Source organism: Anoplopoma fimbria, chromosome 1 (genome assembly GCF_027596085.1).
Source record: "Anoplopoma fimbria isolate UVic2021 breed Golden Eagle Sablefish chromosome 1, Afim_UVic_2022, whole genome shotgun sequence".
Classification (NCBI taxonomy): domain Eukaryota; kingdom Metazoa; phylum Chordata; class Actinopteri; order Perciformes; family Anoplopomatidae; genus Anoplopoma; species Anoplopoma fimbria.
In genome coordinates this window covers 8,510,410-8,525,192 of record NC_072449.1, presented here as the reverse complement: position 1 = coordinate 8,525,192, position 14,783 = coordinate 8,510,410, and the positions used below count along the sequence as shown (strand labels likewise).

Here is a 14,783-nt window from a genome sequence, read left to right as displayed (position 1 = left end):
TTCAAATTAAAAGTTTATTATAAGTTATTCAACCCCTTTAACATTTGCTAAATTACATTGTTGTGTTGTTTCATATTTAAGGTATATTGTTTGTTACGTGAACACTTTGCGTTTAATCTAGTATGCATCATTTTTTATTATTGTGAAAACTTTTATTTTGAAAGCAAGCTGGCATACACTTTCAAATTAAAAGTAAACGGTTATTGTTTTATACAGCACAAAACGGTCTTTTAAATACTCATATGAGCCACATTAATAATATGAAAAGGGAAGAAAATACCCAAATTCCATCACAGATTATACGATTAAACGTATGAGCATAAGCCAATTAATAAGTTTTTCAACCCCTTTAACATTTGCTAAATTACCGTGTTGTGTTAAATTACATTGTTGTGTTTCTTCATATTTAGAGTATAGTGTTTGTTACGTGAACACTTTGCCTTTAATCTAGTATGCAATCATTCTTTTTGTGTATTTTTTCTTATTGTAAAAACTTTTATTTTGAAGGCAAGCTGGCATACACTTTCAAATTAAAAGTAAACGGTTATTGTTTTATAAAGCACAAAACAGTCATTTTAAATAGGCATATGAGCCACATATGTAATATGAAAAGAGAAGAGAATACCCAAATGTCATCAAAGACTATACCAGAAAAACATATGAGCATAAGCCAATTAATAAATTCGTCAACCCCTTTAATCTATTATGCATCATTTTTGTATTTTTTATTATTGGGAAAACTTTTATTTTGAAAGCAAACTGGCATACGCTTTCAAATTAAAAGTAAACGGTTATTGTTTAATATAGCACAAAACGGTCTTTTAAATAGGCATATGAGCCACATATGTAATATGAAAAGGGAAGAAAATACCCAAATTCCATCACAGACTATACCCGAAAAACGTATGAGCATAAGCCAATTAATAAGTTATTCAACCCCTTTAACATTTGCTAAATTACATTGTTGTGTTGCTTCATATTTAGGGTATTGTGTTTGTTACATCAACACTTTGAGTTTAATTATTATGCATCATTTTTGTATTTTTATTGTGAAAACCTTTATTTTGAAGCCAAACTGGCACAACTGTTAGTCTTATTTTGACTTGACACTGATGCTGTTTTCCACACTTCCTGGGTGCTTAGGTGACAGATTTTCACCTACCTCACTTTAACTTGAAGTGAAGTGAACTGAGTCTGTCTCCTCTTTTAACAGTGTTACCAGAAATACACATTGTTCCACAGTTTTTTCGCCTCGCTTACTGTGTCTTCATTTACAGTGCAAATCCAATTTTCCATCCTTTGTCCACAGCCTTCGGGTGTCTTGTTATGGTACTCTAGCAGGCTATTTTTAATGTGTTCAGTCACAGAAAAGGAAATTCCCTCATGCTTAGGCTTCACCAGAGGCTTAATGTCACAACCAGCAGTTATTAAATCCATAAAATTCAGTTGAAATGTTGTAAATATTTAAACATAGTCCTGTATGTCATATTTTACCTGTATTGTAGGCTACATTTTACAGGAAGCCTACAATACAGGTTAATGATACCAAGATGAATTTTCTAAATGGGTGCGATGATTTTTTTATTTTAAAGCGACCCCTATAGACAACCAGTGTATTTGTTTCCCAGCTATGAAAGTATAAACCACATTGATATTTCAAAACGCTCACCACACTGATTAACATAAGCCCATTACGGGGATATTTATAGTTTGTATTTTGACTTGTACAATAAATCTCTTGAATTCAGTCCCATTGCATTTAAAACACACTAACTGTATACATTAGGCTATTCCTTTTAAAGTCTCAATATGCTCAGATAAGTTCATTTTGATCACATGCATGGTTATAGTATTCTGATAAGCTTGATGCAGAAGTGTTTTAAAGCCCCTATTTACTCCCATAGCATGCTTAACCTGGCCAAAACACGAAGATCAATTAGTTAAGATATGATTAGGTCGTCAAAAATAAAGCCAAGGGCGATCACATGCACTTCCTCTCATGCTTCTTTGGTTCACTCAGTACACAAGCACCAACTGCTGGTCAATGTTCCACTACAGCATGAAGAATAATACCAGCTCTTGTGTAGATTATGGGTATTTCCTGCATTTAATTTGTCCAAATCAGAGATTCATGTTATTTTTATTCTTTGCATGCCACAGTCTCATTTGCCGTATTGACAGTGCAGAGAAAGAGGAAGAAGATCCCAGTGGTGAGGCAAGATCAATGTCACAAGCTTTCTCCATGCTGCCTGTTTCACACAGAGACAACCACTGTCTCACTCTGAATTCCTCATGAGGCCACAGTGACACGCTGTCACATGTTCACCCCCATCACCCTCTCTGTTTCCCTCTCTCATTGAAGTTGATCACTATAGTTACAATAGCCTGAATAATAAGGGGAAAGACTGTGACCGCAAAAAAATAATATTTCCGGTGTATGGCTTGTTATGCACTTGGGTCTTGTGAATGACCCATTTAAGTACAATTCCTGTTTCTTCCTCCCTGTGACTTTGAGATATTTCCTCAGCCTGAGAGTATAAAAACAGCGGGGAAGCAGGAACGCATTGTTTACTTGTCTGTTACTGTCCATGAAACACAGTGAATCCAGTGATTGATCATGTGTGTTATACCGACTTGGGTTAATGGGTTTCTCAACTTATTCTGACTCACAACCTTTATTTAATTTACCTAAAAAATGTATATGAATCTAGCAACTGGAGGCCAGTGAAATTGTACACATTTGTTTTGTTTTTTACAAGTGCACACAAATCTGTAAATGTATCATAAATAGTGATAGATATCTTACAAATTAAATAGCAAAACAAATCAGACAAGCATTAATCAGATAGATCAAGAAGAATTTACAACTTTCGATGTTTGTGATGATAATCATTTTTCATGGAGCAGTGGGTTATTTTGAATTGTCCATGAAATTAGAAAAATGTCACCATTGCCCTTGCAGAACTTTAAATTACTTAGTGTTTTTTTTTAGTGGTTATGTTTTTAAAAAAAAGTGCATGTGTTGCATGTGTTGATTCAGTATTTCTAATCTGTCCATGCAGCTTCCCCCCTGCAGTTCCACTGCTGGCCACAACAAGGCACTCCATACCATTCCTGTGCTTTTAATCCAATCTAAGGTTGCTGTAGCATCGTCTGCATGTGAGCAAATTAGGCAGCTTAGAAGAGCCAGTGGTCCTTCATTTGGCAGTGCAAAGCTCCTTTACTGGGACATTGGTACTTAATCCTCACAGCTCTGATCATTACAGCTGATGAGAGAGAGAGAAGGAGAGCTCTCTGCATTATCTCATATGCACCCACCTTTGTCAACAAACACAAATCTCCACCTAGTCACAGATATAACTCCAGATAGTTTAGGCTGTTGTTTTGTGGTCCTTTATTGTTACAAATATTTATTAGAACTGGTTTGTGTAACAACAGCAGTTTGAGTTGAAGCTGCTAATTGAGTTTTTACTAATGCAATTTCTGTATTTGTTTTAATAAGAAATAAGAACATCATGTCAATTTATTAACACAATATCACACCCTGAAATATTTAACTCTAAAAGTTTAACACAGGTCTGGTATTATATTCCCCTAATGATTTTAGGAAAAACTCATGGCATGTTTAAATATCTTATGTCAGACCAACAGTCCTACAATCACATTTATTCAATGTAAAACCATATAAAAGACAGACAAGGACAGAAAACATTTGAGTTGGGTATATTATGGCATAAAGTGAGTGAATCTGTGATTTGTGTTTTAAAGGCTACATCATGCAATCTACAATCAGCAGGAAAACAATTAGGCTACAGGAAAAATGACTAAAGATAATTAAGCTAATTAAAACAAAAAATACATTAAAATAATATAGAACTTGAATTTCTGCAGTTTTTCATTTATAACTTGAATGAAACAATAAATACACAAGTACTGTTAATTGTTCTGTTGAAGTCACACAAATGAATGTTTTTCTCTAATAAAAGCAACAAACTCAAAAGCTCCAATGTAAGTCCAAACAGCTAGCCCAACTCAACCAACAGAATCTACACAGCAGCCCCTCTAAAGCTGAAGAATAAACATGCAATATGTTATTTATTTGATTTGTACAAAAACAAAGTTTAAAAATGAGTTGTGGTTTTGTTTAAGATTTTACAAAGCCAGGTTAGCAGTTATCCCTTTTAAATTCTTTATCCTAGCTAAGCTAACCAGCTAGCCCTATATGTAAAGCTAAGCTAAGCATCTAGCCTTATATTTACTGTGCATATATGAGAGTGGTATCAAGTTATATTATTTATGTGATTCATACAAGACATTAAGTGTAGAAAATGTAAAAACAAAAGTTGTGGTTTTGACCGACATTTTACATAACAATGTATTACATTACATTTAGGAATTTTAAGTTCAATAACATTAGCTATGATTACCATAGAAACATTGCATTATGAAGTCTTGAATTAGCCATATTGCTTTTGTGACCCCGGCTCTCTCTGTTTTATAGTGTCACACAGAGCCGTGGTAAGCAGCCCCACAGACGGCCCCAATCACTGTAAGTCCATAATGCTGATCAGAGATCTGTTGAATCTGTTAGCATCTCCCCGTTATATTGGACGCAGCTTAATTACAGCACAGGCAATGACAGAGCTGGATGAGCGGCAAATGGGGATTACAGAGGGACCGGTCATAACGAGCAGGCCGGCCACATGTTTCTGAGGCAAATCTCATTCTGATATCCAGTCTACCATGCTGTTTTATTAGCAGAGTGGCCGGGGTCAATTAGCTTTAAGCTCAGTACATTCAAATATTTAACTTGATATTATGTGGCTTGCTCTATTAATTCATTTAAACTGTAGTGGAAAGAGGATTTTTTTGCTTTTTCGTATTCTAAAGAAGATCTCATGTTTTTTATTTGTCTGTTTTTTTGTATTTCCTCTCTCTGCATAGCAGGGATTGACATAAAGTTAGCCCGTTCTTCATAACAAGCTACTTGCCTGTCTCTCCCCCTCTGCCAGAACTGTCAACCTCCTAACAAGGTGTACATATTCACAGCTGCTACTGCAGGAGAGCAGCCCAAATGAGGAGAGCCTGAATAAGATGAGAGGGACGCTCCAGACAACAGGTGCATGGGTACGCCACCGCTCACTCACCTGGTTCCACACTGCATGTTTCCAGCCATATAAAAGACAGCCGGTTTTGATTTATTTAGTTTTTTTTAGATCAATTACTTGTAACTGTATGGCAACTCTCACTGCTTAGACAGGCGGGGAGTATGACTAAGGATGGCTCATGCAAGTCTCGCAGGCTGTTCACACTTACTCTTCCCCCCCCGTGGTGGTAGCATTGCCTTTCTGCAGTGTATCTGTATCCGTTTGTTCATTCATAGGAAAAGCATTAGTGACACGTAGATGAGTCATAGAGGCTATCGTCTAGTCGGGCCGCGGTGGGAGTCAGGAACCCTGCCACCCCTTCTGCTCCCTGCCTCAAGGCACTACTCATACCCTCACCAGTCTCCCTAGTTACTCTAACGCTTGCATACACAAACATATGCCGCCTGTGTTTGTTCAAATACCACGCATCCCACCTGATGCGTCGGGTGCCACAGAGCAGATGTAACCATAGCAGTGGGCAGGAGAGCGGCTGGCCCTGACATAGTTAACATAGTGTGCTGGGATTGGTTTAATGCAGCAATTTAATTGTTGTAATTATTCAACCAAACAGGAAAACTGGTGTTTCTTTGCATCTAATGTCACTAGTTATAATCTCTTCCAGGTGAGACTGTTTCTTTTGTTTGAAATGACAAAAATATTAGCTACAGATGTTTACTTTGGTGTAGAAATTGGTTTAAGAAGTTGGCAAAATAGATAAAATGAAATAACCCATTTTAATGGTAGAGTCGGTTCCATGCACAAAACTAAATAACTTCCTGATTCTGGTACTTGGTTTCCAAAAGAGAGTCTTATAAATGACATAGAAGCAGTTTGCAAATCTTTGCTTTTACTTTGCGGTGGAAATCCCAACATATTATGGCCTGTCAGTGTTAATTGTAGAGCAGACAGATGGAGCAGATGCGTCTGTGTATACAGTACATGTCACACTCCCCCTGCGACTCTCATGGGTTCTATCAGGTGCAACACCTGGAGTCGGTTTCCTCATTAGAATGGGCATCTCCAAGGTGATCTCCAATTAGAAAAGCTGAATCTGGCTCTAAGGAGTCATGAGTGGATAGAGATCAGGTACATATCATCTCTCACAAGCAAATGGTTTTCCCAAATATGGCAAACTTGTGATGCTCATTGCGGAGGTAAGGCTACTGTATTTCTATCGTTTTCTTGTAAAAACAAAGCCTATTTTTCTCACACTCTGCCATGTTTCTTTGCTCCTGAGGCAGGCAGAGCTAAGACTCCACTCTGAAGTAATATTCTCATGAAGGCTGGTGCGTCGGCTCACCTTGCAGTGTGGTACTGACTCTCCTTTGCGCTTGACTGTGTCCCTCTGTTCTTACAGCTATCTATCAGTTTCATAGCATGCAATCTGCATCCTTCCAGCCTCCCACTACCCACCCACTAGTGCTGTATCTGTTGTGTCCTTCGTGCATGTACTGTGTGCGTACAGTGTACACGAGCACGTCTTGTTTTTAAGACTCAAGTCCCCCCTCTGTAATAAAAGAGAGGGGAGCTCCCGGGCAGATAACACTCACCGCAGAAGTGCCCTGGCAGGGGTAAGAGAGCGAGGAGGGTGTTTGCCCCCTGGATAGACGCTACTCAGAGAGGGGGAGATAAGGGCTGTGAGGGTGGTAGTGTGGTTGTAGGAAGGACTGAAGGAAGGCAAGGAGGGGGTTTGAAGGCGAGCAGGATGGGGGGGGCTTCTTCATACATTTTTATGACCACATAGATAAGGTCAGTAGTGTGCCATCGTTACTAGGCAACACTGCGACCCTGAGTTGGATTGAGTTGTGAAGCTGAGAAGTCAGATATTCTTATTACAACAGCCTTGCTTCGGTTCTGCTGTGTGCATTTGATAACAAGTAGCCCGACTCCTGAAAGTCAAGGCTGAAAGGGGCTGCTTTAACTGGACGATTAACTGAGCCACCGGAATAATTGGGAGGCCATTGATTGGTTTATTACATTGTTACAGCCATGTTGGTGATAGACCGTTATCCGCGGCTGTTCAGAAACGTGATGATGGTAATAGTGATGAAAAATGACAGTGGGGCGTTTGATTATATATTTTTAATGATCCAGTTCATGTGGGGATACACTAGACTGAGGGTGTATTGATTTTTCCAGTTTTCAAGCAGAGAATGGAGGAGATGGAGACCAGGCGCATATGCAGCCAGAGTACAAATCACCAAAGCCCACCCTATTCTCTCCCTCCTTTTACTTGCCCTCCCGCACCTTCACTCCCTTCCCTCTCCGCCTCTCCTTTCTCTATCCCCTCTTCTCCATCCTCACTTCCGTATTTCTGCCACTCTCCAGCCTTTCATTACGCCCCCCCTTCCTTCGCTCGCTCCCCTGCCTCTCCCCTTCTCTCCTCCCATTTCTGTCCCCTTCAGCGTCCTAGTTTAGCACGTCAAGGTTGGCTACAGATATGCTCCTCTGTGCCTTGGGGCTAACCAATGGGAAACTGGCTGGGGTTGCTGTAGCAGGCTAGGATGTTGGTATCCTGAATTGAGAGGGAGATGGAAAAGGTTGCTTTAGTGCATGTACTGTAGTCCATTCTGCAGAGTGGAATGAAGTCGTATAGGTAAAAGTATTCAGGAAATGTGGAGCTCTATTACAGAAATGTTTCTCTTTTTTTCAATCATGTAATATCTGTTACTGGTCATTTCAGTTTGAGTCTTAATCAGAAATAGGAATTTAGAGAAAGATAATAAAGGCATAGCTCAACATCTTGGGGAATACGCTTATTTAGTTTCTTGCTGAGACTTAGACGAGACGATACCACTATTAAATTTACTGCATGCCTCTCAAAAGTTTAAACATCACTATCTGCAGCCACAGTAACTGTGCTAGCTCCATGTTGATGATTGGCTAATAAGCCTCCTTTCAGAACACAGATAATCAGATAACCAACGTATTTATATAGACCCAAAGAATAGAAAAGAAAGTAGAAAACAGCACATGTGCTGTGCATTGGCAACATGCGGTCGCTATAAAAGTTTTCACTAAGAACCATGTTTGTCTTTCCCTTCTTTCTTCTCCTGCAGCAGCCTTTCTGTGTGCTTGGTCCACAGCACCCTCTGCAGTGGTAGAAACAGAATAAAGGGAACTATGTAAATATAAATTGTTGTGGACAGTGCACACACACACACACACACACACACAGACACACACACACAGACACACACCGCATGCGAGTATGCATGAGCCATTACATGTGACACTACATCCATCAATCAGTTAGCATAAACACTGAAAACAGTTTCCAGACTTTGTGCTAAGCTAAGCTAACTGGCTTAGTGGCATTGATATTCTCCTCAAACTCTCAGCAAGAAAACGAACGAGTACATTTCCAAAGCTATTTCACTCAAAAGATGAATTTAGAAGGAGAAAAAACATTCTGCTTTATCCTGAAAAGTTCAGAAGTCACATCTTAAGATGATATGTTTCTGTAATAAATAAACTCATATTATAAAGTCTTCTATCGAGGCCATCAAGCAGAGCCTTGAGTGCATGTTTGATGTGGGTGGCCCTCAAAAGAAGGTAATCAAAGCTCAGAACATTACTCCTTTACCCTTTCCAGTGACCTCGAACAGAAACACAACTGCTCCCTAGTATTTCATCATTAGTTCCTTTGACATGTTAACTTTTTAAACCCCGGCATAGCAGTCCTAATTTAAAGAGTGTGCATATGTCCTGTTGCTGATTGACCTGCAGGTGTCTTTTTCATCCCACTGGGACCAGTAGAGCGTAAGAGTACACCAACCTGAACTCTGTTTGGGAGCCACATCTCTCCCGCCCTGGAAACATGTAACCTTATACACACTTCTATCAGGAGCCACGAGCCAGGCTTGTCCCTTATCAATGTCATTGTCTTAGCAAACAAAGGGGATCATTATACCGGTGCTGAGAATGTTTCTATTCTGAGCTAATGGATCGCATAGTGTAAAGGCAACCCGATCCTCCTTTGGGTGACGAAGGAGTGAGCCGAGGGCTGACATTTTGAAGATGATAGGCCAGTCTGTGTTTTGTTGTAAGAGACACTGGGCTTCACAGGAGTTGTCAAAACAAGAGGCCCCGTCCTGAGGGATTACCCGGCCCGTCTGCACACACGCCAGGGACAGGGTCGACCAGAGGGACAGGGAGGGACAGGGGGCCTCTGTGTGTGTGTGTGTGTGTGTGTGTGTGTGTGTGTGTGTGTGTGTGTGTGTGTGTGTGTGTGTGTGTGTGTGTGTGTATATGAACATGTGTGAGGCGTGAAGTAGAAACATAACTGAGGCTCTATCATCCTTTCAATTCATTTATTTTGAATCAACAACGGTTGTTAAAATGATTACATGCAAACTTGACCACAGTGATATTGGAATATGTTTCAATAAATCACAGGAAGCACTTGATTTGATTTAGCTTGTGATGTAATTAGTATGACCACTGAAGCACACTGTGTGTTGTTACCTATCTGATCTCAATTCATTATCTTAGAAGAGGACAACGCATGACAGAGTGTACAGTGAAGCTGCATGGTAGCGGTGTATTAAGCATTTTCTTTGGTGTTTAATGGACGTTAATGCCCAGGAACATTTGAAACGGAAATTTACAGCAGATTGTATTCTCGTATTTTATTCCGTTTTTTATCTTGATCATGATAACATTTTAATTTCCATCTGAGAGTTGAGCAGAAAGAGTAATGGGGGTAATGAGCTTCAGCCTTCTGCAGTTTTTCAAAAATGTAACAGAAATGATCTCTTATTTTTGAGTCAGACTGAAAATCAAAATCAAAAGTGGTTCCCTGGAAATTAGGGCTGCTCTCTCTTAATTGATCGCTTAGTCCATTTTTATGCTTTTTTCATGCTGAATGACTTATTTCCAAGACAAACTTACAAGCACATCTCTGGTGCTTTTGTTTGATTCTTTGTGGAGAAACTCACTTTTACAGATCTGTCAAATTAAATCAACGACTAGATTAGTCGACAAAATGGATGAGTGTTCGTCGACCAGGAATTTCTTTGGTCAAGGACAGCACTTCTAGATCCCTGTAGCTGGTTTAACACAATTGGCGAGTAAGTTTTCACTATGACTAAAAGTAATAAAGGACAAAAAAGTGAGACCAACAACCAAAATTTCCATTTAATGTAAAGTTACTTTTAAAGCTCTAGACACTGTCAATGTACTGATTAGGCTAATATATCATGTATGTTTTTTCAAATAAATGTCTAAATTAAAGGTTAGCTTTACAATATTCAGAGAAATAATATTCCAGCAAACAACCGCTTACTATGTAAAGATATATCGGAGTGATGTCTACCTGGGCCTTAGTTTGTTGTAATCCGAGCTTCTCTGTGCTTTGTTGACAGTGATGCAGGTAGCGCTGCTTTTTGTGCATGTGAGTCTCTCTGTTGTGCTCCAATGGTTAGCCCATTGCCGCCGCTCTGCACTGTCCTCATACGGCTGTTACAGCTGATAACACCATCCCCATCGAGGGGGTATCCACATAGGCATGGCACCCATCCTCCCATCTCCCTCAGGTAAACACTGTTAGCTCCGTCAGCGCTGTTGCCTTTGTTTGCGCTGTTAGCACCAATAGTTGAAAGCCGCCGGCTCAGCTGTCCCCATGTTGAGAGCTGTGTGGAAGCAATAGAAATGCTCTGAATTTTGTTTTGAGCACCTTTTAAGTTAATGCATTAAGGTACAGTGATAATGATAATAGCAGAATCCCTAAATTGCTCATCTGATAGAACACCAATACACTGATTAAGAAAACATCCCTGATATTAAGTTGCAGTTCATTTCTGGCTTAGTTGCTCCAAAATCCTTCTTTAACATTCCTATATCCATTCATCTACATCTTATTTGTTTCACCAAAAGTTTAATCCCAGTGTATTGTTTGCAAAACATTTGGATTCATAGATGTGCTTCCCCTCTTAATATTTTTGTATATTAAGGTAATTCACTTACAGCCTTTACACAGGATGATTATATATATTATAGTTCTCACATTGCTATTTGGGATAAATTAAAGCACTGCAACTTCCCCTGATATAACTTCTACCGCCACTCTGATTAATGTGCTATTTTATCGTTCATGATGAAGTTGGCAGTAAAATAAAGAGCACCGAGCACAGATCCCATGCCAGTGTGAGTATAACAGTCAGAGGAGTCACGGCCTGGGGTGAGCAGTGTCCATGAATCGTCTCATATGTGCTCTACTTCTTCCCTTGTTTCCACACACTGACATGGTGGCACATGTAAACACACACCCACAGACAGACACGCATGCATGGCCACACAGCCAGGCCAAGACTGTCTGCAGCAGCCCACGGGCCTCATTGTCACATTCACTTACCACTGTTTAGGCACCACGCTGGGGGGCTAAAATGAACTACACCCTTTTCATACCCACTACCCACACAGATAACTCAAACCCCACCAAAAAATCCACTCTGCTCATACTCAAAATATAACTAAATTATGTTACTCGTAGTACAATGCTCAAATCGTGTAATATTTATAAATTTGTATGCCCTTTTGTAATGAGGATATATGATGACAAACTACACTATAAATGAGATGTTTTTTGCCACATTATTTCTCTTTTGTAATGTTTGTTTAGAGTTCAAGATTATATGATTTAATGAAGTGACTAAGTTACATTGAACAGGTGCAACCTGACAAACCTGATCATTGTTTCTGATAATGCAATTTAACTGTAAGTGTTCCTCCACACTCCAAATGGATCCTAATCATACACTAATTAAAAGGTATGATAGGCTTTAAATTCAGTATATTACTCAAAATGATTCACATAAACCATATAAAGATGGAGCTATTGGTTTTGCAGTTTGTAAACATATGCCTACATGCCTGAATATAATCCGTTAAAGGTTCACCCCTGAAGACCTCAGCCCACTGGTCACAAGGTCAAGGCTCTTGTCTTCAGAGTGAAAATCAAGGTATTGTCTTTCACATCACAAGAAGCCTGTTCAGTTGTACAGCTGTCTGCTGTGTGTAAGTGCTAAACGCCAGCACCTGTTTTTCCATAAGGATGGAAGTCCCTGTGTGTCACCAACAGAAACATTTGATCCGTGTGGATCACGGCGGTCAGCTAAATGTGATCTTTGTATCGCCAAAATTACAACAGAGCGATATTGTGTATGTTTCACTCTGTTGTTGTTGTTTGTCGTGTGTCTGGGGTTAGATTGTACCTTAATACATATGTTATTAAAAGCCTCCCTCGTATAGTGGAATATTTGTGGATACAGAGAAGGAGGAAATTATTTTTAATTACAGTTTTTAAGGTGAAAGGGTGATTAAACATACAGTACTTATATAGATTCTTCTCATCCTATAATATCAGTAATTGGAGTAACTCTCATGCACACCTGCTGTCATGGTCGCTGAAAGGTCATTTGGTCATTGTTGATGTTACTCTGTGTTTGTTTGCTGTCAAACACACACTTTGAAACTGTGCTTATACAGGTCAACTCCCACATATGTGTGCTGTGTGTACAGTTGGTGTATATACTGTACACACAATACCTAGCCCCCCTGCCAATGTGACACTGGCCTACAGTATATGTACTTAAGTTGAAAAGAGCCACTGCTCCTCTTTTCTGCTTAAATGATGCCAGACTTGATTGTTCTATTTGTGGTAGCATTAGTTTCTAGGTCCCAAGCGAAATTTAACCTTTTGATTTGCATTTCCTCACTTATTCCATTTCTTTTTCAAGATTTTCTTTCTCATAAAATCCTGTTTGCTGAGCTAGATTATACCAATGTCTCATTTCCCCTAAAATGTCAGATGGCACCCTCTAATTCCATGGATCCCCTCTCCAAATCCCTTGAGCCCACAGTCAGATCTTTTTTCCTGCCTCTGGGGGTTTTGTTTGTCTTTGCTGGCTGTTAATGTCACCTTCAGTGACTAAAACTGCTGTAGGCTGAACCAAGGAAAATTACTACTGCACTACTTGTGTGGTTGACTACCTGTAGGGCGTGAATGGTTGTTTGCCTTTGGCATCATATACAAATACAGATGTACCCTTGAGCAAGGTGATTTATGTTAACTTTCCCACTAAAATTGTTCAGCAGCACTAGAAAATGAAGCCTTTTTGATGTAAATAGATTTGCATCTTGTGAGGACAAACAAATGTGATGAATCTGCAGCCACGCTGGTAGAGCATTCTCACTCTTAAATGATCATATCTCTCAGTCTGCTGCTGCTAATGAACTTACTTGCCCATCCAAGCCAAGAATCCAAAGCTGAAACACAAGCACAGTGCTCCTAATCCACTCTAATTGACAGACAGGATCTCTGACCCACTGCCCCGATTCCACCCATGATTTCTCCTCAGCGCTACAGAGACATCAACTTGTTTGGGTTTATCTTACAGCTTAGGCTGGGAAGAGTAAGTATGATAATCCTGCTCAATTAAACATACATATTGGTGTAATAATGGTTCAAAAAGAGGGCATCTGTGATGAAAGAACAATCTTATTTTGGCTATTGCTGAGAGAGAGAGAGAGAGAGAGAGAGAGAGAGAGAGAGAGAGAGAGAGAGAGAGAGAGAATGCCATTTTCCGGCCAGCTAGAACAGTGTGTTCTGGTGCAGACTTCAGTAAATGCAGAGCAGTGTTCGTCTGTGCTGCACTGAGGTGAACACTGTGAGAGAGACAGGTGCACAAGTGGACACGGACTCTGTAGACAGACATAGAACGACAGAAAATGGGCTGAGCACAACACCAGGGAAAGGTAGAGTTATGCCTCCGTCTTTCCCAAAACCCACAGAGACTGTATCTCTTTTAGACAAACACATATACAGCTACACCCAGACAGAGACGCCTGAGCTGAGCATTTATATCACCAGGAATGAGAGGAAGGAAGACTGAGTATATGTGATCCACACACACACACACACACACACACACACACACACACACACACACACACACACACACACACACACACACACACACACACACGCACACACGCACACACACACACAAACCATTTATTGGTTTTTTTTTTCATTTATTTTCCTTTGTACACATTCAGACTTATTAAGATCCTCTCTTCAGTCTAGATATAAGGGCAGAAAATGTGTATCCTGGGGTAAATAAACAAGATTTCACTTTGAGTATTTTTCTGTCATGTGGAATAGAGAATGAGATGCAGACTGCCCTGCTGGTTATATCACATCCAGTGTAACCGGGCTCTGTGGACAGGCCCACAGGCTTCCACTGCCTACTACAGCTATACCCTTGACTTCAAGGCAGGCATTAAAATGGAGGGGTGGTGGTGGTGGATTACAGGGTTGAGGGAGGCGGTATGGAGTCTGTATGTGTGTGTGTGTGTGTGTGTGTGTGTGTGTGTGTGTGTGTGTGTGTGTGTGTGTGTGTGTGTGTGTGTGTGTGTGTGTGTGTGTGTGTGTGTGTGTGCTTGTGTTTGGGGTGGGGGTTGCTTGAGTTTAACCCTGTATTTTCTGCAACTGCTGTCAAAATGTTGCCATTTCCTCCTATCTTCTATTCACACAACTGTTAAACCACTTCAATCAATTTGAAAGTGTAATTCAAATTAAACCTCATTCATGCACTTAAATGAACACAAAACGTGCGTCATTGGATGTCCTTG

The 14,783-nt window shown here is 40.0% G+C and overlaps 1 protein-coding gene across 1 annotated transcript in view; it reads left to right on the top strand.

Annotated features, from left to right (window-relative positions):
* The window catches only part of tubd1 (tubulin, delta 1), a 146,730-nt gene that overhangs the window by 79,474 nt on the left and 52,473 nt on the right, over positions 1-14,783 (top strand). The window lies entirely within an intron of this gene.